The sequence below is a fragment of the Hemicordylus capensis genome, chromosome 7 (assembly GCF_027244095.1).
Source record: "Hemicordylus capensis ecotype Gifberg chromosome 7, rHemCap1.1.pri, whole genome shotgun sequence".
NCBI lineage: Eukaryota > Metazoa > Chordata > Lepidosauria > Squamata > Cordylidae > Hemicordylus > Hemicordylus capensis.
In genome coordinates, this window is record NC_069663.1 from 14857133 (window position 1) to 14882560 (window position 25428).

At 47.6% G+C, this 25428-nt stretch overlaps 1 long non-coding RNA gene across 1 annotated transcript; it reads left to right on the forward strand.

Annotated features, from left to right (window-relative positions):
- The first annotated feature begins 7998 nt into the window (after positions 1–7998).
- LOC128333266 (uncharacterized) lies at positions 7999–21483 on the forward strand. Its single transcript, XR_008310891.1, has 3 exons — positions 7999–8175; positions 10180–10322; positions 21120–21483. It is a non-coding gene; the product is annotated as an uncharacterized LOC128333266 (long non-coding RNA).
- The last annotated feature ends 3945 nt before the right edge of the window (positions 21484–25428 follow it).

Sequence of the window (25428 nt, forward strand, 5' to 3'; positions counted from 1 at the left end):
AATTGTCCCCCCTTGCTCATAGCCTCTACGCCCCTGCCCACCTCCCAATTTATGAAGTGGTGGTGGTCTGGCACAAGATCTTGCTGCAGGGGCACCTACCGTGGTCAGAAGCAGTGAGGCAGGACTAATTATGCCTACTCAGGAGTAAGTTACATTGCCTGCAGTAAGATATACTCTTAAGTAAACATGCAACAACCACAGCAAGTATTGATATACTGCTTTTGAACAAAAGTTTCCAAAGTGGATTACACAGAGAAATAATACATAAACAAGATGGCTCCCTGTCCCCAAAGGGCTCACAGTCTAAAAAGCAACATAAGAGAGACACCAGCAACAGACACTAGAGGGATGCTGTGCTGGGAGTAGATAGGGCCAGTTGCTCTCCCCATGCTCAATAAAGAGAATCACAACGTTAAAAATGTGCCTCTTCGCCAAGTTAGCAGGGTGTTAGGAGGTTGCATAACCAAGTTATGCCTATGTGTGTAGTCCTCTCCCTCTAGGGTAAAAACAGCTGTAATCTGTATTTAATCTGTATTATTTTAAGGAGGCTGTTTTAAATTCAGTCATCTTCTATTTGGAGAAATATGGTACTTGCTTTTCAAACTCCATAGGCCAACTGCACAAACACATTTGGTTTCCATTTTTTTTAATCAATCAACTTTATTATGGTCAAAGACCAGCATAGGTAATACAGAATGGAGTGCAGTTTCCATGTAAAAGTAGTACTTTGTTTATAGAAAATGTCTGGGGTGCCTCCTAAATGAGTAAGAACTATGATTTTATTACACATAAAGGTTGGGGCAGAACTTACCCACACATTTTAGCAGTGACACACTATTAAAGTATCATTGTCCAGAGACTGGGCACTAAGCTTCTCAGAGTATTAAGAATGTAAATGGCTGGCTGGTAAATTATTGATTTTGAATCAGTGTTGGAATCTTATCGCAGTAATAAAACAATAGCATTTTAATTGCGCTTAAAAGCCTAGATTCCACATGATGCCAAGCATCCTTTCATTTTCTCTTTTGCTGCGGGTTGTTAAGTCAGTGCTCTGATAAAGGTAGCCAGAAAACCAATGGTCTTGTTCCAGGCCAAGCCAGGGTCTTTGCCACAACAAAGATTCAAGAGGGACACAAACCTTGGACAGGTGTCAGGACCTTGGATAGGCTCCAAGCAATCAAGCAAGCTGGATACAACAGACATAAGATGGATGTTGCTCCAGCAGATACTTGGGGCTAACTGCCCAGTAGGGAACTGTGGATGCTCTTTGTTGGGACTCTTCCTCAACGCCCAGCAGGGTGGGGCACTCACCCGACTGTGCGGTGAGCAGATCAACAGCTGGGGACAGCCCGACTGCACACGAAGCCAACAGCAGCCATGCTGGGAGGCAGGGGAGGGCGAGGAAGCCAGGAGGATAGCTGCCCTTGACTGGGCCAGACAATGGCCCAACAAGCTGTTGCCTGGCTGCAGCAAAGAGCTAGCAGGTCCCTCCCCTCTGCAGAGACCCTGGGGGATGATGCAAGGAGGGGAAATGGAGTCCTGTAAGGCAGCCCCTTTAAATGCTAACAGGCAGAATACAGGAGGCTGGGAATGAAAGGCAGGGGAGGGGTTAAGAGGGGTGGCAGCTGACCCTCTGGACATATATAATGGGCTTTGATGAGGAGGCCAGTGGAGATGGAGGGTGGCTGCCTGTATGGGCTCCTGGGGAAAAGCAAGACATTCCCGCTCCCTGGTGCCTTCCAGACTAGACCCTACAACGGGGTCAGGACAAATTTTGGAAGTGAGCTTCCACACTTCCTGCATCGTGACACCACAGTCCCTACGCGGACAGCAGGGTGCCGTTCACATTTCCAGTGCCTTGTTCCGAATGTAATCGCTGCGATATAGAGCTAGGACGTCGTATAGCCGGCGTGAGGAAGTTACTGTTTTCTTGGGTTGTTCATTTCTGTGAGACTGCTCCCGCTGCTGTTTACATTCCAAATGTGACTTGCCCGAACGGAGGCATTTTGCTGCTGATGAGCAGCTGGTCTGGAAAGCGCCCCTGGCAGATGGAGGAGGAGCAGGGTGCTTAGAAACCCCTCCCCATCCTCCTGGGGCCTGTCTGGCCAGGGTTTGCGCGGCATGTGCAGAGGCAACGCCACACTCAGGTTTGGCAGTCACCTGTTGGTCACACTAAAAATCTCTGTCTTCAGCAGCAGAGCTGAAAGTTAGCAGCGGAAGGGGCATGCATGTTTTTAAAAGGTTGAGAACTCCCTGTTCTAGGCCATTTCAAAATGAGATCAGCCACATTTTTTCCTGGTCCCTGGAGCAACTCAGTCCCAGCAGCAAATTGTTGCTGTTTAAATAGGAACAGAGGAAGCTGCCATATATTGAGTCAGACCATTGGTCTATCTAGCTCAGTATTGTCTTCACAGACTGGCAGCGGCTTCTCCAAGGTTGCAGGCAGGAGTCTCTCTCTCAGCCCTATCTTGGAGATGCTGCCAGGGAGGGAATTTGGAACCTTCTGCTCTTCCCAGAGCAGCTCCATCGCTTGAGGGGAATATCTTACAGTATCTATAATATCTTACAGCAGGGCGGACCCTGCTTAGCTAAGGGGACAAGTCATGCTTGCTACCACAAGACCAAGTCTCCTCCCGAGAGCTGGGGAATGATACTGGGGGGCATGTAAAATGCCTGCCATGGAATTGCATCGTTGAGAAAAGCGATCTGGGTTTTGTGAATCCAACAGGTGACAACTGCACAGTGCACTCATTGCATCCGGAAATGCCCTGAGTTGTCAAGAAAAGCTCAAGTACCTCTTCATGCGCTGAGTGAAAATACCATGAGTTCATCTCATTGAATTGAGATATTTGATAGATGCCTCAGTTCCTCCAGTTCCCCTTGTTTTATCACAGCGTGACACATTTCCATCAGGAGCACTGTGTATGAAACCCGAACTTCCTCCATGGGTCCTTCCGCCCACCATCTGCTTCTCTGCCTTTTTTCCAAGTGAGGCAAAAAGGGTTAAAGAGCTAATTATGCCGGCAAAATGAGATTCTCTCGCATATAGGTCGGAACATATGCATTGGAAAATTGGGACTGGCAGACAATTTATGATTATTTTGTTAATGTTTCTCTTTTTAACAAGCACAATTTCCAATGATTAAGAGCTTTTTCATCTCTTGAAGCTACAATCATTTAAAAAGAACATGCTAATCTTGTTTGTGTTCTTGGGGGAGGTTTTATTATTTATTTGGGGAGGCTGAGAAGGGCAGGGGCAAAGAACACTCCCCAGTGCAAGTGGCGTTTCATGGCTTCATTAGTCTCGCCCTCGCCTCCCCCAGCAGAACAGCCTGGCCAGGAGGATAAATGAGGCTGTTTGCTCCTTTCTGCCTTGCCTGGCTAATAACCATTATTGTTAATTATGAACCGATGATTTATCATGCTCATTGACTGATTCAAGTAATTCCTGCCTGCTCATGTCCTGAAAGCAAAAATGTTGCCAATATGACGTTGGATTAATTTTTTAAGAAGACATCTGTTAAGCGATTTTAATGCTGGTAAGTAAGGGTAGTGTGACAGAGCAATGCACCAGACTCATTTATCCACGATGCAGGCAGTGGAGCATTATGCTGCTCTGTGCAGCAGTGCACACCATGATACAACCTCTTCCAAAATGGGAGGGGAGCTGGTCTTGTGGTAGCAAGCATGAATGGTCCCCTTTGCTAAGCAGGATCTGCCATGGTTTGCATTTGAATGGGAGATGTGTGAAGACTATAAGATATTCCCTTTAAGGGATGGCGGGGGGGGGCGCTCTAGGAAGAGCATCTGCATGCTTGCATGCAGAAGGTTCCAAGGTCTCTCCCTGGCAGCATCTCCAAGAGAGGATTGAGAGAGACTCCTGCCTGCAACCTTGGAGAAGCCATTTCCAGTCTGTGTAGACAATACTGACCAGTGGTCTGCCTCTGTAGAAGGCAGCTTCCTATCACTAGGTAGGGCTGGGAAAGACCCACACCTGACATCCTGAGTGCCACTTCCAATCGTTTTTGACAGTACTGACCTAGATGGCCCACTGGACTCATTCTGAGGCAGTTTCTTATGGATTTCTCCTCCTTTCTGTGCCTCCCTTCATTGGTGCATGATGCTCCATGGGACCTGATCCAGGAGTCTAAGCTGATTCCTGGAGATTATTTGGGTAACGGAGAAGCCCTGCTCTCATCTTCCTTTCATACATAGACTGAATGTGTGGAGGCAGAGTGAGATTGCTGTAGGGTTGTTCTCACAATTGGCAGAGGGTAGGAGAAGACGCCACAGATGCTAATTCATGAGCCATGTACCATCCTGATTGGCCACTGTGAGAATTCTACATACAAGGAGGAGGGGAGAAATGCTGGGGAGGGCGCTGTGGTGAGTCAAGAACTTGTACCCAGATCCAGGTGAGGATGGAGGGAAAGGACTCCCTGGGCCTCCTTGTTGGGAGTTGTAATTTTTATCCCCCAGTTAATTAAAGGTAAAGTGTGCTGTCAAGTCGATTTCGACTCCTGGCGCCCACAGAGTGTTGTGGTTTTCTTTGGTAGAATGCAGGAGGAGTTTACCATTGCCTCCTCCCGTGCAGTATGAAATGATGCCTTTCAACCCCTGCCAACTTGGCAAAGAGGCACCTTTTAACGTGGCGATTCTCTTTATTTAGCAAGGGGAGAGTAACTGGCCCTATCCACCCCCAGCACAGTACCTCCAGTGACTATTGCTGGTGTCTATCTGATGTTGCTTTTAGAGTGTGATTTTCCCGCTGCGCCACTTAAGGTGACCCCAGTTAATTATCAGAGCACTAAAGAAGCTACCCACTCCAGTTACAGAGTAGAATGCAGAGTTTAGTTGTTGCAGCTATTTAGAGAAGACACATGGAGATTCCAGTAGAATAAAATACTTAGTAGATTTATTGGTGAAGTACATCTAATGGCGCAGCAGAGAAATGACTCGCAAGCCAGAGGTTGCTGGTTCGAATCCCTGCTGGTATGTTTCCCAGACTAGGGGAAACACCTATATCGGGCAGCAGTGATATAGGAAGATGCTGAAAGGAATAATCTCATACTGCACGGGAGATGGCAATGGTAGACCCTTCCTGTATCCTACCAAGAAAGTCACAGAGTTTTGTGGTCAGGAACCCAGGAAGCTGCCATACACTGAGTCAGACCATAGGTGGTCCATCTAGCTCAGTGTTGTCTACACAGACTGGCAGAAGCTTCTCCAAGGTTGCAGGTAGGAATCTCTCTCAGCTCTGTCTTGGAGATGGCAGGGAGGGAACTTGAAACTTTCTGCTCTTCCCAGAGTGACTCCATCACCTAGGGGGAATATCTTACAGTGCCCACACATCAGGTCTCCCATTCATATGCAACCAGGGCAGACCCTGCTTAGCTAAGGGGACAGGTCATGCTTGCTAGCTACCACAAGACCAGCTCTCCTCCCTTAGGAGTTGACATCAATTTGATGGCATCATCATCATCATCATCATTACATTTATATCCCCCTTTTCCTCCAAAGAGTCCAGAGCAGTGTACTACATACTTGAGTTTCTCCTCACAATAACCCTGTGAAGTAGGTTAGGCATACTTTACCTTTACATCTTTGGATAGGAAAGACCTAATCCTTAATCTAAAGTACTACATAATGAATAGGTATGGAGAGAGATATGTTTCCATCTGCTTTCTAAGAGTAAAGGAAGAGATTCTGACTCAGCACAGGAAATACCTGAAGAAGCATATCAGGGGTCATAGAGTAGAGACAGGTAGAACAGCTAGAGAGACCCTTACTTACCATCTTTACTCCCAATGCCCCAAGTGGTCAATAGGATACCTGGTGCAAAAGGTCGATGCACTGGAACTCCAACACTCCTACCTCCAAACTCAGCTCACAGGTGAGCATTTTTCTCGCCTCCTACCTTACCTGTAGAACAAGCATCCTACCCAGCTTTGGGAACTGTGAGCACTCCTGATTACCCGTCATGTGTGAGTTAAAAACTAGGTCAGAGTAGGGGAAAGTGATCATGTGGGAGGTGTAGAACCCTAGAGAAAGAGTTGGAGTATGCAAGGACAAGGCAGAGGAGTGGAATCAGGAATATAACAGTTTAATGAAATGGATGTTATATACAGAGAAGTGAACCAGCCACCTAATGGCGCAGCGAGAAAATGACTTGACTGGCGAGCCAGAGGTTGCCGTTTCGAATCCCTGCTGGTAAGTTTCCCAGACTATGGGAATTGTCCACATTTTTTTCGAAGGGAGCATAATGTGTTTTACCATTGCAATAAGTGAGCCAAGGAAGAAGGAAACTACTGTCTGGTGTTTCCCAAGAAGTATTTGAGGTTCACATAAGATCAGTTGCAATTGAGATGTGATGCAAAGGCTGGCTTCTTAGAAAGATAATATCTAGTGCACCCCTGGGCAGAATTACCATTAAGAACATTGTTTCGATGGTTTCTAATCTGTGGAATAAAGAAGGTAGCAAATTGTGCTCTTAGCACTGCACGTGTCTTATTTTTTAATATATATTTAATATATATCCCATACTGTAGCCATCACTCCTCTGTTATTATCTCTGTTCTCTTTATTTGTCCAGTAAATATCTTTACTTCCAGTCTTTCATGAAATTGTTGTTGTTGTTTATTTATTCGACTTCCAAAAAAGGGCTCAGGGCGGTTTACACAGAGAAATAACAAATACATAAATAAGATGGCTCCCTGTCCCCAAAGGGCTCACAATCTAAAAAGAAACATAATTTGGACACCAGCAATAGTCACTGGAGGTACTGTACTGTGCTGAGGGTGGATAGGGCCAGTTACTCTCCCACTGCTTAATAAAGAGAATCACCACATTAAAAGGTGCCTCCTTGCCAAGTTAGCAGGGGTGTATTTTACAAGTTGTATTTTACACTGTCTTAAAACTTTACCTTGTTTACTCATTGATTTTGTGTTTGTATTGTGCCTTCTACCTGCATCACAGGTGTCTACTACTGAGCAAGGGCCTCATCCTGTAGCACTTCAAAGGCATTATCTGATTATAAGCCACACAACCAGGTCATTCTCATGACCAGTTGTACTCGGGTTAGGCAGAGCTAGCCTGGCTAGGTCTGCTCATGAGAACCGCTTGGGATTGCTCCTGATCCCGGCGCTCCTCCGCTGGGTGGAGGTGTGCACAAATCAAGTTTTGTGATTTGATTCAAGCTTGAACTGAATTTCAAAAACTCAGATTGATTCATCAGAAACAACCGCCTTGGCCAGTTGTCTTGACAAATCAACCCCGAATCACTTGAATCGATTTGAGTGATTCAAACGCCATTTTGAGTTCCAATTTTCTGGGGAGAGCTAGAAAAACAGGTCTCAGAATGGTACAATTTTCCCAGGGGAAACTGGTCTACCAATTGGGTACACCAGAGCTCCACTCCAGACTTGCGGCATCTGCACACTTCAGAGGTCTGGTCTACCCGCTGACCCCAATTGGTAGACCAGCCCTACCCCCCAAAATGGGCCTCAAAATGGTACCATTTTTACAGGGAGAGCTGGTCTAACACAGGGGTGTAGCTAGCCCACCAGCGGCCCGTGTGTGGCCGCGGTGGGCGCCCCGATAGCCCCACCCCCTGCGTATGACATCAGATGCAGGGGATAGCCACACCCCCACATCTGATGTCAGACGCGGGGGGCATGGTCTGGCTCCCGAACGGAGCCTTGAGGCTCCGTTCAGGTTCAGATTGCTGCTGCAGCTTAACTGCTGAAGGGGCTGCGCAGAAGAGCCACTTCTGGGCTGCATTGCGAACGCAGCACCAGCCTTTGTTTAGCTCCTGAAGGGGCTGCATGGCCCCCACTCGGGAGCTAAACTACCGCCCCCGCGTCTGACATCAGACACGGGGGGCGTGTCAGAGCCACGAATGGTGGCTCCTGATTGGGCATGGCTCGGGTTCTTTGAACCCGTTCACCCAATGATAGCTCCGCCCCTGGTCTAACAGTTGGGGTTGGCGGTTAGACCAGACTTCCGCTCCAGACTTAGTACATCAGCCCACTTCGGAGGACTGGTCTATCAGGTAGACCAGTCCTCCGAGGCATGCAGCCAGAAACTTTAACACTATCTTTGTTACACTTTTTAAGTTAGGTTTTTGTTCTTGTACTTGTGGTCTCCCTTGTTAACCTGTTGTACTATATTACACATGTAAGTATTGTACTAGGACTACTCCCAAAGCATCCAATGGGAAAGGAGAGATGGTCCTGTGGTAGCAAGCACGAATGGTCCCCTTTGCTAAGCAGGATCTGCTCTGGTTTACATTTGGATGGGTGACTACTACATGTGAGCACTGTCTGCTGTAAGATATTCCCCTTACAGGATAGGGCCATAGCTCAGTGGTAGAACATCTCTTTGCACGCAGAAGGTACTAGGTCCAGTCCAGTCCCTGGCATTTCCAGGCTGGGCTGGGAAGGACTCCTGCCTGAAACCTTAAAGAGGCACTGCCAGTCAGAGTAGACAATACTGAATTATTTTATTTATTTTATTTTTATTGATTTTATTTTTATACCACCCCAAACCAAAGTCTTGGGGCGGTTAGATGCACCAATGGTCTGACTCAGTAAGGTAGCTGCCTGTGTTCCTTTGGTTTGATATTACTCGGGGACTGATCCGTTGACTCACCTGTTTTGTATTTTAAATGCTCAGATTCCTCCTTAAAAGCAATCTTTTAGCATAATACTCAGAGGACGGCTACTCTGAATTATGCACAAAATCCCCTCCTACCTTCAGCACTAGGAGAAATGAGAAAAAAGAAAAAAAATACAGCCAAGATTTGGAAGAAACCGACAGGATAATCTCTCTCTCTCTCCCCCCCCCCTCCCCAGCGGCTTCGATGGACAGCTCTCCACAGCACCTCCTTGGTTCTTCCCCTAGATGGCAGTAGCATCCCAGACCCCACCTGCCTGCTGTTTCACCCTCCCAGCCTTGGAATGGGCAAGGCAGCTGAATGAAGCTGCCCCAAGTAACGAGATTAGCTGCAGTGGGAGAGGAAGCATTCAGATCTCTTAAGCTTTGTGCTAGAACCCTTAGCTCCTTCTGCTGCCCACCTCTCTTTACCCATGCCCCTGCTTTCTTGCTGAAGCTATTAAAAGCAGAAAAGGCAGTTATTGCTGAGGAGCATAGGAATGTAGGGAACTGCCACATACTGAGTCAGACCCCTGGTCCATCGAGTTCAGTATTGTCTGTACTGACTGGCAGCGACTCTCCGGGGTTTCAGGTAGAAATCTCTCCCAGCCCTACCTGGAGGTTTTTCACACACAGCTTTTAGTTTGCATTTCCTCTGGAATGGAGGGTGCACATTTACATATTGGCCAAATCGACTCCCCAAGTCCTTGCGAGCTATCAGGTAGCACTTCACATACAATTTGGGTTTTTCATCGAGTGTTAGAGTGTAGCCCAATTTATATCCAGAGTGTTTTGTTTTTTTAATTTACTTTTTGTGTTGGTTTTTTGGGGCAACTTTGAACTCACAGTAAAGCTTCACAGAAAATCCACTGTAAAGCCTGCTGTCTGGGAAAGCTCTAGGATATCTTGCCAGGGACTGAACCTGGGATTTTCTTCATGCGAAGCACAGAGTGGCAGCCCTATGCCTTTTAAGATTTAAACATCAGGAGGCTTTACAGCCAGAGCTGTTACCCCGAATCTCCTCCGGAAGAGAGTGTGTGTGTTCACACACCAGCCAAACTTACTCTGAAGTCCCTTCAAGATCCTTGGACCCACTCCACACACAAACCAGGCTTTGTCTTACGAAGTCTAGCTTATCTCGATGTATTTCTGGGTTTTTAAAAAGCTGGTTTTAAGAGACCTTTTCCGAAAACTCCGGAGCAAATAGGGAGAGGCACTGACATAGAATCATTAGCACGATAAGAGGGATATTCTCTTTAGAAATGCACATGTAGCTCTTTAGAAAATCTCTCCCCACCCCATATTGGCTAGAAGAAAAATGATGTGAAAGCATGCGATGTGAATTTCCATCAAAACAAAACCCAAGAGCAGAGGGGAGGGGCTGCTTCCCTCTGAGCATTTGCAGACCGCATCTTGAGTGCTTTACAAGCACTCATGATGCAGGCCCTGGAAACATACAGTAGTTGAGTTTTTACACGAAGATGGTTTCTCTGTACTGTCTACGGATGATGGTTTTCTCATGCACAGGTTGCGGGGCCTGTCATCGATTATTCTGTCTTGGTGCCTCCTGTCTGGGAAATGATATAAACATTAATGACAGCAAGATCCATGTAATGGCTCCAGGCAAGAATTCTCGTCGCCTGAAGTGAGCGCACATCAAGAAAATGCAGGTAAAAGAACCAAGTGTTAACCTCTAAAGGAATGGGGCTGACTCAGTGGTGGAGCATCTGCTTTGCATGGAGAAGTTTCAAAGCAGATGGTTTGAATCTGCTGGTTTGAATCTTTCCAGGTTCAATCCCTGGCAGCATCGCCAGGTGGGGTGAAGAAAACTTCCTGCCCAAAGCCTTAGAGAGCTGCTGCCAGTCAGAGCAGAAGGGTTGACCTTCCCACTAGGCCAGGCCTGCTCAACTTTGGCACCCCCAGCCGTTTTTGGACTATAACTCCCATAATCCCCAGCCACAGTGCCCAAGAGTCAGCAATTATGGGCGTTGTAGGCCAACATCTGCAGGAGGGCTGAAGTTGAGCATGCCTGCACTAGGCCAGCTAGGTGGCCATCTAGGGCACCAAGCTGAGAGGGGCATCGATAGCCAGGGTTATGGCGGAGTCATCCATCCATCCATCTGAGGGACAGGTGACCATCGGTGGGTGCGTGTACCATCAGCTAGTTAGCCAGCTGTGGACAGCCAGCCAAGGCAAGCAGCAAGGATCGCCCACCCACCTGACAGGAGGTACCTGCCTGCACAGGTGAAGGGGGTAAAGGAGCACTAAGGCCAGGCTTCGTCTGGGAAACCCCCAATTCTTGGGCAGCCCTGCAGAGTAGACAATACTGAGCTAGATGAGTGAATCCATGCTAGGGATCATTAGGAAGGGAACAGAAAATAAAACTGCTAATATTATAATGCCCATATTAAAAAAACCATGGTGGGGCCACACCTGGAGTACGGCGTACAATTCTGGTCACTCCAACTAAAAAAAAGACATTGAGGCGGTTCCCACAAGCAGTGGGAACTGCCAGATGGGGTTAAGCAGGGAGAGCGGGCATAGCACAGATCGGCTGCCCACACAACTGCCGGCTCTGTCACTGAGCCGGCGGGGGCTGCAGGGATCGGGGTCCACGCCCCCGGAAGCTCCAGCATGCCCTGCGCATGCATGCCTGCATGCCTCTCCATGCTGGAGAGACCCCCGAGCCGGGAGGCTGCTTTTTAGCCTCCCAGTTGGGGGTCTACTCGTGAGTTGCCATGGCAACACACAATCCGAAAGCCCAGGTTACCGGAGTGCCCATTTCACTAACCTGGGCTTAGGGGAGGGTAGCTTTAGCGGATTACCCGCTTGGGTGAGACCAGGCTCGGCTGCAAGCCTGGTGGTTCTCACGTGTAGGCGAAATTGGGCTAGGCTCCCTCAGCCCAATTTCACCTGAGCGTGCGAATCACCTCATTGTAGGGCTGGAAAAGGTGCAGAAGAGGGCAACCAAAATGATCAGGAGCCTAGAGCACCTTCCTTATGAGGCAAGACTACAACACCTGGGGCTTTTTCACTTAGAAAAAAGACGACTGTGAGGAGACATGATAGAGGTCTATAAAATCATGCATGGTGTGGAGAAAGTGGATAGAGAGAAATTTCTCTCTCACACACATAACACTAGAACCAGGGGTCATCCCATGAAATTGGTTGCCAGGAAATTTAGGTCCAACAAGTGGAAGTACTTTTTCACACAACACATAATCAACTTGTGGAATTCTCTGCCACAAGATGTGGTGACTAGTTTGGATGGCTTTAAGAGGGGTTTGGATAACTTCATGGGGGAAAGGTCTATCAACGGCTACTAGTTGGAGGGCTATAGGCCACCTCCAGCCTCAAAGGCAGGATGCCTCTGAGTACCTGTTGCAGGGGAGTAACAGCAGGAGAGAGGGCATGTCCTGAACTACTGCCTGTGGCTTCCAGTGGCATCTGGTGGGCCAGTGTGTGAAACAGGATGCTAGACTAGATGGGCCTTGTGCCTGATCCAGCAGGGCTGTTCTTAAGTTCTTATGAATGGTTTGACTTGGTGTAGAGCAGCTTCCAATATTCCTTTCACGATGGCTGGGGTGGGGAACTGCCATCAATACCATGAGTTTCCACTTCTAGAAATTTCTGGCAGAAGAATCCAGAGGTGGGCATAATACTTAACATCTGCATAGCACTTTCTGGCATTTAAAGCATGTCCTTGAAATATCCTTATAAGGGAAATACAGGAGAACATCATTATTTGTAGGGGTTCCGTTCTGGGCGGGAGGGCCACAGATAGTGAATCCATGGATAATGGATCATTAGGGCTATGGGAATTAGGGGGCTAGGTTCCCGGACTGCCCGAAATTGCCCCCCAAACCAGAAAACGGGCCAAATAAAATACCCTACCATGCTCTTGAGTCACCCACGAGTGAAAATGGTGTGAAAAATCAGCCAAAAATCATGCATCCACCTCTCCCGTTTTTTAAAAAAACAGTAAATGAGTCATAAAACAGCTCCCAAACACAAAATGGCAGCCAGAAATGACCTCTGAGGTTATTTCCAGATACACGGGTTTAACCCTCCACAGTTTTTAACCCTGCCACAGTTTTTTCCATGTATACCGAGGTCGGGTGTCTATTACCCTACCGTGGATATGCGAAACTGCTGGTGCTGGACCCGCGCTTGACGAGGTTTTCCTGTATGTATTATTATCCCCATGTTGCAGCTGGAGAGCTGAGACTGAAAACATTACAGCCTGTGCAAGGCTGCCTTCAGTTCATATTACAGAGGTGAAATCTGAACCATGGAAGTAAAAAAAAAATAGGAAGCTGCCTTCTACTGAGTCAGACCCTTGATCAGTAAAGCAGGGTTGGGAGAGTGCTTGCTCCCCTAACCCTGTTTAAGAGGGTGGCTCCGGAGGCGGATTTGCTGCTGAGATGCCGGGATTGGGCCCGATCCCGGTGGTACACACAGGCAATCAAAACTGGGATGGACTTCCTTAGACCGGTTATGCCTGCACATGTGAATAGCTTCAAGGTGTCTGAATGTTGTGCATCCATTGACATGCAGAAACACCATGCATCCACCCATCCACTTGAGGAGGACAGCTGGTCTCGCAGTAGCAAGCATGACTGCTCCCCTTTGCTAAGCAGGGCCTACCCTGGTTTGCATTTGGATGGGTGTCTTCATGTGAGCACTGTCTGCTGTAAGATCCGCATAGGGAATGGGACCATAGCTCAGTGGTAGAGTATCTCCTTGCATGCAGAAGGTCCCAGGTTCACCTCCTGGCATCTCCCATCCTGGGAAAGACTCCTGCCTGAAACACTGGAGAAGCTGCTGCCAGTCAGTGTAGACCAGGGATTCTCAACATTGGGTCCCCAGATGTTATTGAACTTCAACTCCCATAATCCCCAGCCCCAGTGGCCTTTGGCTGGGGATTATGGGAGTTGAAGTCCAATAACAGCTGGGGACCCAACGTTGAGAATCCCTGGTGTAGACAATACTGAGCTAGATGGATCAATGTTCTGACTTGGTATAAGTCAGCTTCCTATGTAGATCTAATTTCTACCGTTTCTGGGGAGAGGTGAATGATGAATGACAATTCCAAAATATTGAAGAAGTCAATCTCCTACGGAGGAGAGCTGGTCTTGTGGTAGCAGGCATGACTTGTCCCCTTAGCTAAGCAGGATCCACCCCGATTGCATATGAATGGGAGACTAGAAGTGTGAGCACTGTAAGATCTTCCCCTCAGGAGATGGAGCCGCTCTGGGAAGAGCATCTAGGTTCCACGTTCCCTCCCTTGCCTTTCCAAGAGAGGGCTGAGAGAGATTCCTGCCTGCAACCTTGGAGAAGCCGCAGCCAGTCTGTGTAGACAATACTGAGCTAGATGGACTTATGGTCTGACTCAGTGTATGGCAGCTTCTTATGTTCCTATCCCTAAGAGGCAAAAAATCAAGACAGTTATTTACCAGAGACAGATTCCAGAAAACAGGAACCATCCCTGATAAACAGGGGCAGTTGGAGCCTGTAAAGTAAGCGTGTGACAGAGCTAGCTAGGTCTCTCAGTTTCCAGGCCTCTGACTCTGCTTCCTCTGGTTTTGATGAATGCAACTGTATTCCGAAATGCTTTGTGCTGACAATGTTCTGATGCTGGAAGGCACATCATTTTTTGAAATACCAGGAATAAAGGAAGCCCTGAGCTTGGTGCAGGAGTGATAAATATAACATGCCGTTTGAATGAGGAGTTCCCAGTGTCAATCACAAAGCAAAGAGAAGAGCAGATGCTAGAGACTTTCCCTTGATTTTCTTCGTTCACGCTCGTTTTCTAGAAAGTGCCGGTAGGAGTGTAAGACAAGATGTTCAGGAACAGAGTTGAATCCAGTGCTCATTTGGCCTCAGTGCCCAGAAGCCAGGTTCTTTCACGTCCCTTAGGACATGCCTAGGCTAGAAATTTAGATGTCTTTCCAATCTGTGTTTTTGTCATGGCTCCCTACCAAGGAAATGTAGTTTTATGATTGGCCTGAGGAATTCTAGCACATTATTACTACATTTCCCAGGCTTCTTTTCTGCAAGCCACGATGGCCAAATGTATTTTATTTATTTAGCACATTTCTATACCTCTATATTTCTATACCCAACTTACATCTCCGGGCGATTTACAGTAAAAATGAAATAAAAACAAAATGTATACATTAAAACAATTTCAAATTTAAGGAAACGTTATCGGATTTATATATGTACTGTAGTAATGTATTTATTTATATTTATTTTATATTTTTATCCCATTCTTCCTCTGAGGAGCCCAGAGGTGCACATGGTTATTATGTTTATCCTCACAACAGCCCTGTGAGGTAAGTCAGGATGAGAAATAAGTGCCTGACCCAGGGTCATCCAGTGAGTTTCATGGCTGAACAGGGATTTGAACTTGGGTCTCCCTGGTCCTAGTCCCACACTATAACCACCACCACACCCCCTCTCAGTCTGTGTTCTTCTCCTGAGGGCCTTATAATGATAAGATCTGTCAATATTTGAAAATCTCTGGGAAATGATTAGACCAGATCTAAAACGTCCCCCTTCCAAGAAGAGCAGACTTTGGCAGATTTAGAGCCAGACTACACATTATATTGAATGGATAATTTGCTTGTGTTTTTAAAAAGTCAAATAACCATGAAGGGGAAAGGCTGATAGGATTAGGACTGCCATGCTAAGGAGGGGATATTTATCCCAGAGAATCAAACTGGATCCTGTAGAATTTGAGGGAAAGAGCTGTGGTGTGCAAGGACAAGCCAGTAGAGTGGAATCAGGAATATGAATAGAATAGACATTATGCACAGAGACAGAGAGGCCAGTGCAGACTGCTTTTCCAAGCTCTTGCTGCTGGCTGTTTGTTAGCCCTGCCTCTACTCCAGGACTAGCATACAATAGCCTGGATCCAGGAACGGATTCACCAAAAACAACAGAGACCCAAGCCATGAAACGGGTTCAGAGAAGTTTTTTCAGTGAACTGAAACTGATCATAGGAATATAGGAAGCCAGCTTACACCAAGTCATACTATTGCTTCCTCTAGCTCAGTAAGTAAATATAAAGGATCAGGCACTCAGGATATGGTAGCTTCATACATTTGTTTGTTTCTGTCACCTTGGGATAAAAGGGGCAGCCAATGGGCAGATCTTGAGGGCTTCTGGGCTTGGGGAGGGAGCTGTCTCTTCCTCTTCTCTTTGTTTTCTTCCTTCTCATGTGAGCAGCACTGGAAGATATTCCCCTTAGGGGATAGGGCCGCTCTGGGGAAAGCATCTGCACGCTTGCACGCAGAAGCTTTCAATTTCCCTCCCTGGCATCTCCAGATAGGACTCAGAGAGACTCCTGCCTTTGGAGAAGCCACCGACAGTCTGGGTAGACAACACTGAGCTAGATTGACCAATGGTCTGACGCTGTATAATTGGAGTATTAGAATAACCCACCCTATATATACTACCACATAAATCGTAAGTGCCACTGAGGAAGACCTAGAAGGTGGAAACGCGTTTGGCAGAGACAAACAAGTTATACAGAAATATGCATTCTCCAGATGAACTCCAATAACAAGAGGAAGTACTTCTGGCAAAGTTCAACAGACACAATAGCAGTTTTTTCTCTACTTGCTTTGTGGAAAGTGCATCATTTGGAAATAATGGAAGAATGTGGTTATATGTCGTTGGATTTATTATTGGGATTTTATACAGTTTCTGGATTAGAATTGATACAGTTTCAGATCATCTGTTTTTATTCAGGTTATTGGATATATAGTGGAAAATAAACACTTGGTTTTTACATTCAAGATACGTTACGATTTATGTGATAGTATATATTGGGTGGGTTGTTCTAATACTCCAGTTGCTTTCTTTACCAACCACAATTCCTTTTTGAATGGTTCTGACTCTGTATAAAGCAGCTTCCTATCTTCCTAACTTATTCTTGGCCTCTGGCTGCTTAAATAAAGCTGACGATCCCTTGCATTCTTTTAATGAAGAACCCAAGAAGAGCCCTGCTGGATCAGGCCCAAGGAAGCCCATCTAGTCCAGCATCCTGTTTCACACAGTGTTCCACCAGATGCCGCTGGAAGCCACAGGCAGGAGTTGAGGGCATGCCCTCCCTCCTGCTGTTACTCACCTACAACTGGTACTCAGAGGCATCCTGCCTTTGAGGCTGGAGGTGACCTATAGCCCTCTGACTTGTAGCTGTTGATAAGAACATTGAATTGCTTTCCAGTTCAATTCCTATTCCCGGGCCCTCCCTGTACACTTCCAACCTTCCTTGTTCATCCTCTGCCTCCCCCTCCCGCTCACCACTCAGCAGCTGTGCTTGGTGGGGCTCTCTGGGTCTTGAAGCTGCACCCCTCTTTTTTCAGCTGGAGCCAGCACCATCAAGCAATGCTTGTGGCTGCTGGAGGGAACCCACACTGGGATACAGCTGAGGGCAGAGAGGGTGGTGGCCAGTGTCCCAACAATTATACATCCTTCTATGGTGGAACTCAAAGGGACATTCTTGGGGTAGGGATGTGTATGGAACCGGCTGGCCCGGTTCGGTTTGAGGCCAAACTGGCCTCGAACCCAACCAGGCCAGTTTGGTCCGGCACTCCCTCGAACGCCCCCGGTCCGGTCCGGGGAGGGGCCAGTTCGCGGATCAAAAATGCTTAACATTAAAAAAAAACTTTTTTAAAACCTTGTACTCCCCACGGAGGAGTTCCGGGAGGTGGTGCGGGTGTGTGTATCCGCTAATGTCCCCCCTCCCCCGCTGGCCTTCTAAATCACCCCTTTGCCCCGTTCAGGTGCTCTTCAGCCTGTTTTTGGTCTTCACCCAGCGGCCCGGTGGCCTTGTTGGGGGCTGGGCACCTGCACACATGGCCTCTGCGTGGCCCGGGCCATGCAGAGGCCATGAGCGCAGGCGTGCAGCCCCCAACATGGCCATGGTGAAGGCCAAAAACCAGGGGTGATTTAGAAGGCCGGCAGGGGGAGGGGGAACATCTGCGGACACCCCCCACGCGCTGCCTGCAGGAACATCTGGGGACCCAACATTGAGAATCCCTGGTCTGATTCAGCATAAGGCAGTTTCCTAGGTTCCTAACAATAACTATGTTTGCTTTTAAAAGTCTCTAAGATTATAATACAGCACCTATGAAGGTGGAAGCAGCAGAGAGATGGGTGAGGCTGGGAGCCCTCTCCCCTGCTCTGTGCAGGTGCCCCCACTGCTGCACTTCCTTTATTGAAGATGTCATGGAGCCGGGAGGTGGCAGATGAGATTTGGGGCTCTGAGCCACTCCGTGGGGGTCTGTGCCCCATGAGCCAGCCCCTAATGGCGCCCTTGCTCAGCAGCATCCTCTTGGCAGCTATAAGATGCATAGCAGTCCTGAAGCTGCATTACAGAACAACCCTGAGACTTTGCATGAAAGGGGATTTTCATCTGATAAGCTGTGAAAAGGACAGGCTCTCCCACTCTGCTGTATATTTCCCAGCAGGCCCTGCCAGAAGTCTGACTCCTCCTGTGATTCTTTTCAAGCCCATCCTAATATTAAGCTGTCAGGATGGAAATTTTTCAGGCTTGATTGTGATTTTATTTTAATTAAAGGCCCCTTTAACAGAGCTATGCAGCTGTGACTGAAACAGCCAAACAACATTCTCCCACAACAGGAGTGCTGGAGCAATAATTGTTTAACAGCAATCATGCCTCCAGCCAGAGTTGCTGGGAAACAGCAAATCCCTGCCCCCAAATAGTGTGATTTCTTTTGGTACGAAGATGGTGGTGGTGCTATCATAATCATTACCTATTGAACAGTACCTGTGACATCCCCAACTACTCATCATTTAGAAAGTCCAGGGTTTTTGTTTTTTTTAAAAAAAGCTGTCTCCCCTCCTGTTTTCTGCAGAAACTGTGCACTCATCTTCTCCAATGCTCAGGCATATGCTTTCTAAAAAATAACATATCCCGGTTTTTGATTAGTTAAAGGCATCCAGTACAGAATGTCTGCTACATGGTGCAGGGCAAGATCAGCTGTTATGCTTCTTAGATTTGAGTGGAAATGCTGTTATTAAGGCTCCAGAACAGCATTCAGAAGCAAACAATGGAGCTTGAGAAACTCCAACATTCAGAAAATAAAATGAGATCAATTGATTTTCTTTTTTATTAGGCATGCATGAATTTTCTAATAAAAAACTGCATTGTGCTTAAAGAAGCACTTTCCCTAATCCACGGCTTATCCCCGAATCCTCATTAAACGCCTCTTAAGGTGCTGGACAATCCCATAATTTCTTTTGCCTTCAAGCGCATTTAACTAAAGCCCCCACACCCACACATGGTGCTCCTGGAATTTTGTGTGTTTTTCGCCAGCATATCAAGCTTGTCCAAAAATTCCTGCCTGGACCAGAAGGGTTGTGCTCTATTTTTAAGTGTGTGTTATAAAATGGCTGGGAGCTGTGATGCTTGTCTGCAAACTCCATGTTCAGAGGCAGATGGGCACTGAACAGAGGAGGAGCTTCTGCTTTGATCCTCTAGTTTCTGATAGGGGTGTGCACAAACTGTTTGATGCTGAACCGGTTCACCTTGAACCGGGCCAGTTCGGCGGCTCAATCGCAAACCAAACCAGAAGTGGTTCGGTCTGTGATCGAATCGAACCAAATCCAGTTTGGGCGGACCAGTTTGGCATTGAAAGGGCGGCCGGAGAGGGAGTGTCGGCGAGAGAAGTCGTTTAAAGTTCTTACCAGCTCGATGTGGATGCCAACGCTGCTGATCACCCCCCGGCACAGCCTAAGCATGCAGCGATCCCTCTTTAGCAAGCGACCTGCTTGGCGGTGGCGTGGTTCTGGCCTCCACTGATGCATGGAGACCAGAACCGCACTGCCGCTGCGCAGGCGGCTTGCTGAGGAGGGTGACACTATGTTCCCAAAGTGTCAGTGGGCTCCTCTTCCTCTCCCGGAGGCCAGCAGAAGCACCATCCGCCCCATGAGGAGGAGAACCAGAAGCCGTTAAGGAAAGCGAACCAACGAGCCAACCGCATTTTATTGTTTTAATGATTTACTATTTTATTGATTTTGCGTAAGTGACTCTGGGAGTTTTGTCAGCTGAGGAGCAAGGTAGGAAAAGGCATGAAATATAAAAATATGTTCAGCGAAATAGTCCCAAACTGTATTTTAATAGATAGATGGATCTTTCCCAAGCCCACTCTAGACTCCCCCATTTTATGCTGCTTCTAAACATTTCACTGCCAGCATAAAGAGATTTGACAGTGAGCTGCAGATGGATGAAGACTGATCGTCTGTTGATGAGATAAAGAACAGAAACCCGCGGCTGGCAGTTAATAGAAGCACCGGTTGTTATGTAAGGAGGTGTCTTATTGATTGGCAGCTGTGCCAGGTGAACTGATCTACTGTCTATTCTGGGCAACCTGGTTAATCACCATGGTGTCAAAGAACCTTAATGAATTTATCTCTGCGGAACGCCGAAGGGTGGAGGAAAAAACAGCCCCTTGAAGCACGGAAGGAAGTCCAGGCATAAAGAAAGGATCTTGAGCTTAATGGGGTGGGACAGCCCCTCCACCCCAATTGAGCAGCTTGGGGTAGGCACAGTGATGTCATGGCCGGGGGGGGGGAGCCCTGGTTCCTGACTAGCTTTTCTGGAAAGTGTCCAGGCCCCTCCCAGGCTGAAACAGTTGTTCACAACATTGACATGCTAAGCTGGGCTATAAATCCATGCATGTACTTTACAGGGTGGCAAATTGAGGATATATAGGAGGAAGAAATGTGTTACATTAAATCATCATGGTTCAAGAATAAGATATCCTTCCAATTTGCTTTCCCAACTAGGAAGCCTTGTGATCTTTGTCCTCCAAAGCTCTTTCCTGCAAGCACGTTTTTGGAGTAAATCCGTCTCACATTTTAAGACAGATAAAGCTTCAGCTAGCTGTAGTTTTGAAGTGCTCTACCCCTGAGCGGACCGCCCCACCCCAAAGGAGCCATGTACGGATCTCCCATCCAGACACTGAGCACACGGAGACTTCCTTAGCTGCAGCAAAGTGGCTGAATCATGTGCCCTTCAACCATGCTCTGAGACCAATCAACCTGGCTGTAGATGTCCAAGGTGGTTGTGTCATGCCCCACCTGAGGACTCTGAAGAGGAGGGGAGCAGTGTTCCCTCTAACAGATTCCCAGATGTTGTTGACTACAATTCCCAGCAGCCTCAGCTGCAATTGCCTTTACTTGGGGATTATGGGAATTGCAGTTGACAACATCTGGAACTCCCTCTTAGAGGGAACACTGGAGGGGAGGCAGTGGATTTACTGGGAAGCAGGGAGATGTCTGAGCGGTGGTCAGGTTGGTGATCTGAGCTGGGAGGCATCTGAGACGGGCTAGGGTGAGAAGTTGCTGCAGGAGGATCCAATGGGTCAGGATAGTATTGGGAAGGAAGGGTCCGAATCTGAGCAAGAGGTTGAATGACCATTGTCCCCCAGGCAACGTAGGCAAGAGAAGCGTCAGCGGCAGATGATTGAGTTGAGAAGAAGTAGCCGGTTATCAGCAAGAAGGCAGCAGGAGACTGAATTTGTGGCAGCTGCCAGGGGTGGTGATTGGCTTCACCTGACTGTCGGCTATAAATTCTGCAGTTTGTGCCTTGAGCGGGCCTCTGGAGACAATGCGTCTAATCAGCCTGCATGACTCTGGTCTGAAGGATTGGGACTCTGGACTCTCAACCTCCGAAACTCTGCAAGAAGGTCTGGCTTATTGGAGTCAAGGGGAATTGTTGTGCATGGACGATTTGTTTCTGTATTCTGGGACTGCTTGTTTGTCTGGACCAATTGTTCTTCAGTAAAGCTGAAATCTGAGACACATTTACAACTGTGTCGTAGATTTATGAGCAGTTAATTCAGGTTGGCAGGCTCGTGACAGGTTGGCTGCAGATGTCAAGTTATGTATGTCATGTAGATGTCACATTGGGTAGATGTAGGCAGGAAGCTGCCAAATACGGAGTCAGACCATTGGTTCATCTAGCTCAGTATTGTCTACACAGACTGGCAGCGGCTTCTCCAAGGTTGAAAGCAGGACTCTTTCTCAGCCCTGTCTTGGAGATGCTGCTGGGGGGGGGGACTTGGAACCTTCTGCAGGCAAGCAAGCAGATGTTCTTCCCAAAAGAGCCCCACCTCTTAAGGGAAATATCTTAGAGCAGGGTTTCTGAACCTTGGGCCGACAGATGTTGTTGGACTCCCAACTCCCATGTAGTTTTCTTTGGCAGAATACAGGAGGGGTTTCCCATTGCTGTCTCTTGCGCAGTATGAGATGATGCATTTCAGCATCTTCCTATATTGCTGCTGCCTGATATAGGAGTTTCCCATAGTCTGGGGAAAATACCAGTGGGGATTTGAACCAGCAACCTCTTGCTCCCTAGGCAGTTACTTCCCCACTGTAGCAAGCATGAATTGTGCCATTTGCTAAGCAAGGTCCACTCTGGTTTGCATTCAAATGGCAGACTACAGGTATGAGCAGTATAAGATCTTCCCCTTAGGGATGGAGACCCTCTGGGAAGAGCATCTTGCCTGCTTGCATGCATAAGGTTCCAGGTTCCCTCTCTGGCATCTCCAAGATAGGGCTGAGAGAGACTCCTGTCTGCAAGCTGCTGCCAGTCTGTGTAGACAATACTGAGCTAGATGGACCAATGGTCTGACTCGGTATAAGGCAGCTTCATGGGTTCCTAACCAAGACAAGACTCCAAGATAATGCTGCCACTTATCTCACTCTGATCTAGACCGAGATCTAATGGATGTGAGTTCAGAAAGCTGGCAGAGTCCCAAGAGATTTCAAACCCCATTTTGAGACGAAGAGAGGAGAACTGATCTTGTGCTATCGAGCATGAATGGTCTCTTTTGCTACTTGTTCACACAACGCATAATCAACTTGTGGAATTCTCTGCCACAGGATGTGGTGATAGCCAACAACCTGGATGGCTTTAAGAGGGGTTTGGATAACTTCATGGAGGAGAGGTCTATCAATGGCTACTAGTTGGAGGGCTACAGGCCACCTCCAGCCTCAGAGGCAGGATGCCTCTGAGTACCAGTTGCAGGGGAGTAACAGCAGGAGAGAGGGTACGCCCTAAACTCCTGCCTGTGGCTTCCAGCGGCATCTGGTGGGCCACTGTGTGAAACAGGATGCTGAACTAGATGGGCCTTGGGCCTGATCCAGTAGGGCTGTTCTTATGTTCCTTTGCTAGGTAGGGTTTGCCTTGGTTTATATTTGGATGGGTGACTACATGTAAGTTCTGTAAGATATTCCCTCTGGGGGATGGGGCCATAGCTCAGTGCTAGAGCATCTGTATGCCTGCATGCAGAAGGTCTCAGCTTTAACCCCACAGGACCTCCAGGTAGGGCTGGGAGAGACTCCTGCCTGAAACCTGGAGAGCCTCTGTCAGTCAGTCTTGCCAATACTGAGCCAGACTGCACTGATCTAGATACTGAGCACTGCCGGTCAGTATAGACCAGGGGTATCCAACTGCAGCCCTCCTGCTGTTGTTGGCCTACAACTCCCATAACTCCCTGAGTCATTTTTGGAAGGGCAGTATAGAAATCGAATAAATCATCATCATCATCCCCAGTCACAGTGGTCAGTAGCTAGGGATGATGGGAGTTGTAGGCCAACAACAGCTGGAGGCCTGGCCACAGTTGGACGTCCCTGGCGTAGACAAGACTGAGCTAGATATACTGAGCCAATGGACTTGCCTTATACCGGAAGGTATAAGGCAGCTTCCTGTGTTCCTAGATGATCCGAGCCAGTGCAGGAGGAGCTCAGGAATGAAAGCCAACTGCCAAGACAACCCAAGCCCTTGGCCTGAACCACTGGAGAAACCCAAGACACCGAGGCTTAGCAATACATTACAACCAACAGAATAGCACCACTAAAGGAAGATGGAAAAGAAACCCAAAAATGACCCTAAAAAAAAAGCAATATGGGTTGTCCATCTATTTTCCTTTGCCTGAGATCCACCAGGAAAATACATAAAAACACTAAATTTCCAGCCTCCTTAGGCACATAGGAAGCTGCCATATACTGAGTCAGACCACATTGGTCCATCTAGCTCAGTATTGTCTACACAGGCTGGCAGCGGCTTCCCTAAGGTTGCAGTCAGGAATCGCTCTCAGCCCTATCTTGGAGATGCCAGGGAGGGAACTTGGAACCTAGATGCTCTTCCCAGAGCAGCTCCTCCCCTTAAGGGGAATATCTTACAGTGCTCACACATTAAATCTCCCATTCATATGCAACCAAGGTGGCCCCTGCTTAGCTAAGGAGACAAGTCATACTTGCTACCACAAAACTAGCTCTCCTCACCTTTAGTAATTTAGTTAATTACTATCACCTTTAGTAATTATAAAAAAACTATGGTGGGAGGGGTGGAATACTTTGAAATCCTGGTTATCTGTCCTGGTTAAATGCTGGTTAAAGAGAGCAGTTTGACTGGGATTGCCCTGAAATTCTGGGTTCTCACACAGTCCCACAGGGGTCACTAATCCTGATTAACTTCGTAACCAGGATTGTTGTGATTGTGTGAACCCAGCTTTTGTTTAATGGCTTTAATATGTATGCCACCGAGGGGGTCTTGTGCTGCAGGGCGGCTTATAAATCTTCAAAATAAAATACACCATGGGATGGAACATCTTCCTTTTGAAGAAAGGCCTGAAGAGGTTATAGCTACAATCTTGTGCACACTCAAGGGGGTAGTTCTCATTGGATTTCCATCCAAATAAACATGCAGTCAGTGAAGTGAGCTGCAAGCCTTTTTTTAACTTAGAAAGAAACATACTATGAAGGTGAACTTGAAAGAGATTTCGAAAATCATGAACAGCATGACTAAAGCAAGGGCCAAATAAAGAGTTATATATGAAGGTACATAGCTCAGTGCTAGAGCATTTGCTTTACATGCAGAAGGGCCCAGTTTCAATCCCTGCTAGCATCTCCAGGTAAGGATGAGACAAACTCCTGCTTGAAAACTTGGAGAGCCACTGCCAGTCAGCTTAGACAATACTCAGAGCCCTTTCACAGGACCAAATGGGTGTAGTTTGCAGGTTTAAAAGAGGGGTATCACCTTAAGTGGCACAGTGGGGAAATGCTTGACTCACAAGCAGAAGGTTGCCGGTTCAGATCCCTGCTGGTATGTTTCCCAGACTATGGGAAACACCTATATTGGGCAGCAGCGATATAGGAAGATGCTGAAAGGCATATTGTGCGGGAGGAGGCAATGGTCAACCCCTCCTGTATTCTACCAAAATAAAACTGCAGGGCTCTGTGGGCGCCAGGAGTCAAAATCAACTTAACGGCACACTTTACCTTTACCTTTAAAAGAGGTGTAATAAGCCGAAGCCGCAAATCATGATAAAAGAGACAATATACGATCAATTGATTCAGTCTCCCCAATCCCACCAGGGACAGCGGCAGTGATTCGTGGGGCTGTGGAGGCCAGCAGTGGGAGGGCAGGGTGCAAATGGGATGCAGGTGGGGGGTTCAACAGTGGAGGAGGCGAATGATGGCCCTTTCCCAGTGGCCCATGTTCATTGCATGTGGTCGCTCCCTGGGAGATCCACCCCTGATTGGGAGAGTACTCCATAACCTTGCCATTTTCCACAGAGATAACTCTATCCCTCATGCTCATTTGTCACACTAGTCCAGGGGTTCTCAGCCCTGGGTTCAGGGTCATGTCTATATCTGAATAGATTAGGGTGGGACAAATATCCCTGGGTTCCGGAGGAATCAGGGCTAGCTGGCTGGGAGGCTTTACACACA